We start from the raw sequence: 6,072 nt of genomic DNA on the forward strand, positions 1-6,072 counted from the left end.
GCCTTTACCCCGGCCCGTTCGGCCGGCCTGACGACCTACTGCCTCGCCAGAGCCACGGACGACCACTCGGCACTCCTAGCTGAGTTTCCCGCCCTCACTAACCCGACCTTTTCGGCCAAAGCCGCCAAGCACGGTGTGGAACACGATATCCCCACCACCGGCTCCCCAGTTTCTGCCCACGCCCGCAGACTCAACCCGGCCAAGCTGGAAATCGCGCGGGCCGAGTTCACCACCATGGAACAACTCGGCATCATCCGCCGCTCCAGCAGCCCTTGGGCCTCGCCCCTCCACATCGCCCCCAAGCCCGGCGGAGGCTGGCGCCCTTGCGGGGACTACCGCCGCCTCAACGACGCCACCACCCCCGATCGATACCCGGTGCCACACATCCAGGGCTTCTCGGCCCGACTGGCCGGACGAACCGTCTTTTCCAAAGTCGACCTGGTGCGCGGTTACCACCAAGTCCCCGTACACCCCGCGGACATCCCCAAAACGGCCGTCATCACCCCATTCGGCCTGTTCGAGTTCCTGAGGATGCCCTTCGGCCTCAAGAATGCAGCACAGGCTTTCCAGCGCCTTATGCACTCAGTCCTCCGGGACCTGAACTTCCTATTCGTCTATCTAGACGACATTCTCGTGGCCAGCTCCTCCAAACAGGAACACCTCGAACACCTTCGCATCCTGTTCGGGGCGCCTCGCCCAACACGGGCTCATCCTCAGCCCGGCGAAGTGCCAATTCGGCCTAACCGAGATCGATTTTCTCGGTCACCACATCACCCCTGCTGGGGCCGTCCCCCTGCCCAACAAGGTGCAGGCCGTCCAGCAATTCCCCCGCCCCACAACCATCAAGGGCCTCCAGGAGTTCCTCAGGATGGTGAACTTCTACAACAGGTTCATCCCCAGAGCCGCAGCCCTCATGAAGCCCCGATACGACTCCCTCCGAGGAAAATCCGGCAAGATGGACGTAGCCTGGACCACTGACACGGCAGCCGCCTTCGACGTCACCAAAAACGCGCTCGCCGACGCCACTCTGCTCGCGCACCCGAGGGCCGATGCCCGGGTCGCGCTCACCACCGACGCCTCCGACCACGCGGTCGGGGCCGTGTTCGAGCAGTGGGTCAATGGCGCGTGGCAGCCACTTGCCTTCTACAGCCGCCAACTGCGCCCCCCGGAGGTCAAATACTCCACTTTCGACCGCGAGCTTCTCGCACTCCACCTGTTGGTCCGCCATTTCAGGTTCCTCCTGGAAGGCCGCCCCTTCACCGCGTATGTGGACCACAAGCCACTCACATACGCGATGGCCAAGCACACCGAACCCTGGTCCGCTAGGCAGCAACGCCAGCTCGCGGCCGTCTCCGAGTTTACTACGGACATTCAGCACGTCTCCGGTAGAGACAACGTGGTCGCCGACTGCCTTTCCCGTCCCGCCGTCTGTGCGAACCACCTCGCGGTCGACTATGCACAACTAGCAGCGGCCCAGCTCACGGACCCAGACCTCCTCTCGGCGGCTACCAGCCTGCCAGGGCTACGCCTAGCCAAGGTCGCGCACGGGCCCGAAGCCACGGCAGTCACGTGCGACGTCTCACTCGGCCAACCCAGGCCGGTCGTCCCTGAGACCTGGCGCCGCCACATTTTCGACGCGCTCCACGGGCTCTCTCACCCGGGTTCACGCGCATCCGTCAAACTCCTCTCCAAGCGCTTCGTCTGGCGCGGCCTCAGCAGAGATGTTCGGACTTGGGCCACCTCCTGCCTCGCCTGCCAACGGGCTAAGGTACAGCTGCACACCAAAGCACCCCTGGGAGACTTCGAGGTACCCAGCCGCCGCTTCGACCACATACACGTCGACACCGTCGGTCGCCTGCCGCCATCGCAAGGCCAAACTTATCTCCTCACGATGGTCGACCGCTACACACGCTGGCCTGAGGCAGTGCCGCTGACCTCCACCACCACAGCCGACATCGCCAGGGCGTTCGTTAACACCTGGGTTGCGAGGTTCGGCGTACCGGCCGACATAACCTCCGACAGAGGCGCCCAGTTCACCTCCGAACTCTGGACGGCCACAGCACGCAACCTCGGGGTGACGCTCCACCGCACCACGGCGTACCACCCGCAGGCCAACGGACTTTGTGAAAGCTTCCGCAGGTCACTCAAGGCCTCACTCCGCGCCGGCCTGCAGGACAGTACCTGGACTGACCGCCTACCGTGGGTGCTACTCGGCCTACGCACCGCGGTCAAGGAAGACCTCCAGTCCTCGGCAGCGGAGTTAGTCTACGGACAACCGCTGCGCGTCCCAGGCGAATTCCTTCCGGAGCCTATCAAGCCTTGGTCGGCCGAACAGCAGCGGCTCGACTCTTTCTCTTCCGCTCAGTTCGCCCCACTTCCGGTCAACTGACACGGCGAACTTGCACCTCACGTCCCGCCAAATTTACAGCATGCGCGCTTCATCTTCGTGCGACACGACGCGCACCGCGGGCCCCTGCGACCCCCGTACGACGGTCCGTACGAGGTACTACAAACCGGGGACAAGGTCTTCAAGCTGCGACTCGGCGACAGGGTCGAGACAGTCTCCATCGACCGGCTCAAACCAGCACACACAGAACCAGGGGAACGGGTCCCCGTGGCCCAGCCTCCAACTAGAGGCCGTCCCCCCGGCAAGCCAGCACAGCCGGCGGCGAACCGCCCGACCCAACCAACCAGACCCGCGACCACTCGGAGCCGCTGTGGCAGAACCATTAGACCACCGTCACGACTCGTCCACTCCTCCTAAGCGGATTCTGGGGGGAGCTCTGTGGCGACACGCCACCACTGGACATAATCCGCTCACGGCGGCACAGACAGTCTAAGCAGAAGCCCCCAGCCGGGGGCCCTTTCCTCCAGCAACTTGTTTCCCGCAGGGACAGGCTGCCGGGAGCACTTCCTGTCTGGGAAGTATTTAAGTGGATGCGCGGGCTTTTCTAGTTCCTGTTTGTCATGTGGTTGGAATAAAGCAGTTGTGTTTTCAATAGCTCTGGTCTCGACTCCCACGTTTGCCGCGGTATCTCAACACCGGCACAATGCATGGCAGAATGTAGCCGGCACAATGCAGCCGTCACAATGCATTGCAGAATGCAGCTGGCACAATGCAGCCGTCACAATGCATGGCAGAATGCAGCCGGCACAATGCAGCTGGCACAATGCATGGCAGAATGCAGCTGGCAAAAGTCAGCCGGCACAATGCATGGCAGAATGCAGCCAGCACAATGCAGCTTTATGAAGCAGTCTGTGCACGCAGCCTGTGTCAAAGCTGCGGGGCCTCTATATTAGCTACAAAAATAAATTTCCCATTCATAGAATACTTATTTAGGAGGCCATTCAGCCCGTCGAGCCTGTGCCGGCTATCTGCAGGAGCACTTCAGCTAGTCCCACTACCCCGTCCTTTCCCCTAACCCTGCAAATTTGTTCCCCTCAGGTCCTTATCCAATTCCCTTTTGAAAGCCACCATTGAATCTCAGGTAAACTCACAGGAAATGACTGCAATATAGCAGACATATTGACCAATTACTTTGCCTCAGTATTTACCCGGGAGAGCAATAAAGTGGACATGATATTAGAAGAAGGGAACAAAAAAGATAGAGACATTTATGGTAGAAAGGGAGGAGATAATTGATAAACTAATCTGACACAGAGAGGATAAAACCCCTGGATTGCATCCGTGCATATTAAAAGAAGCTAGGGAAGAGAAAGCAGAGGCACTATTACATAAATATATAAAAGTTCATTAAAAAAAGGGAATACTGCCAGAGGACTGGCGGACAGCTAAAGTTATACCTGTATTTAAAATGGGAGATAGAACAAGTCCAGGGAACTATAGACCATTTAACTCAACATCGGTGGGAGGAAAATAATGGAATCGTAACTTAAAGATGTTGTAGGAAAACATCTAGAAACCAAAAATATAATAAAGTAGCCAGCACGGACTCCAAAGGGGAAGGTCCTGCTTGACCAACCTTATTGAATTCTTTGAAGAAGTAACAGGAAGAATAGTAATTCAGTAAATGTAATATATTTGGATTTTCAAAAGGCCTTCAGTAAGGTAGTAGACTCATGACCAAGGTCAGAGCATGTGGAGTCTGGACAAGTAGAAGAATGGATAGCAAGCTGGCTACAAAACAGAAAGTAGGTGTTAAGGATAGCTACTCAGACTGGCAAAAGGTGGGGTGTGGTGTTCCACAAGGATCGGTGCTGGGACCACTGGTGTTTGTCATTTACATAAATAATACAGACTTTGGAATTGGAAGTACAGTTTCAATTTTTGCGAATGACTCCAAATTGTGGGGTACTGAGGAAGACTGTGACAAAATAAAAAACGACATTAATAAACTTGCAGAATAGGCGTGTAATTGGCACATGAGTTTAATATAGATAAATGTGAGGTGTTACATTTTGGTAGGAAGAATAAGGAGGCCACATACTGCTTGGATAATAAGAGTCTAAATGGGGCAGAGGAGCAAAGGGATCTAGGGGTAGAGATACACAAATCACTAAACGTAGCAACGCAGGTTAATAAGGCCACAAAAAAAGCAAACAAAGCATGGGTTTATTTCTAGAAGGATAGAATCGAAAAGCTGATAAGTTAAGTTAAACTTGTATTGAACCTTTGGTTAGACCACACTTAGAATACTGTGTGCAGTTATGGTCTCTAAATTATAAAAAGGATGTCGAGGCACTGGAGAAGGTGCAATCAAGATTTACAGGGATGATACCAGAACTGAGAGGTTATACTTTTCAGGAAAAGCTGAACAGGCGGGGGCTCTTTTCTCTGGCATAGGGGTGACCTAATAGAAGTCTTTAAAATTATGAAGGAGTTTAATAAGGTAAACATAGAGAAGATGTTTCCACTTGTGAGGCAGACCAAAGCACAAGAGTCAAGTTTCAGTTAGCTGTGAACTTTGGAGAGAGTTAAGAGCTGTTGAGGAGTAAAGATGCTTTGACAGAAAAGAGACAAGCAAACTTCTTGGAGTTCAATGCAATCATGGAGCCAAATTGTGGGAATATGATGTCCTGGCGATAACGGAGACCTGGCTCAAAAAAGGGCAGGATTGGGTATTAAATATTCCTGGATATAAGGTGTTCAGGAAAGATAGGGAAGGAAAGAAAGGAGGCGGGGTGGCAGTATTGGTTAAGGAGGATATTACAGTGCTGGAGAGAGGGGATGTCCTGGAGGGGGTCAATAACAGACTCCATTTGGGTGGAGTTAAGAAACAATAGCGGTGCCCTTACACTACTAGGTCTATTCTATGGGCCACCAAGTAGTGGGAAGGATAGTGAAGAGCAAATGTGCAGGGAAATTACAGAGAGGTGCAAGAACTATAGAGTAGTGACAATGGGGGACTTCAATTATCCTAATATAGGCTGGGATAGTAATAATGTAAAGGGCAGAGGGGGTGTGTTCTGAAGTGTGTTCAGGAGAACTTTCTTAATCAGTATGATTCTGGCCCAACGAGGAAGGAGGCATTGCTGGATCTGGTTCTGGGTGATGAGGTGGGTCAAGTGGAGCAAGTGTCAGTAGGGAAACGTTTAGGGAACAGTGATCACAATATCATATGGTTTAGATTAGCTATGGAAAAGGACAGGGACCAATCTAGAGTAAAAATACTTAATTGGAGGAAGGCAAATTTCAGTGGGTTGAGAATGGATCTGGCCCGGTTAAATTGGAATCAAAGACTGGCGGGCAAAACTGTAATTGAACAATGGGCTGCCTTTAAAGAGGAGATGGTTCAGGTACAGCCGAGGTACATTCCCATGAGGGGGAAAGGTAGGGCAACCAAAGCCAGAGCTCCCTGGATGACGAAAGAGATAGGGAGTAAGATGAAGCAGAAAAAGGGGGCAGATGTTGTATTGATTTCTTTGTGGGTTCAATGACGAGACATTTATGAAAGAGAATGTCTTTTAATCTAAAGCTTGTTCAACTCTTTTAACAGCATTTACAGGAGACATCATGCTAATGATGCATCTAGAACGAAACCGAAACTAAACCAAACTGCCTTGCTTGTCTCGGTCACATGCCCTCTGCTGGTCAGGCACAAGCAATCAATA

This window comes from Somniosus microcephalus, chromosome 31 (genome assembly GCF_052327205.1).
Source record: "Somniosus microcephalus isolate GS21.2 chromosome 31, FLI_Smic_1.0, whole genome shotgun sequence".
NCBI classification, from domain to species: domain Eukaryota; kingdom Metazoa; phylum Chordata; class Chondrichthyes; order Squaliformes; family Somniosidae; genus Somniosus; species Somniosus microcephalus.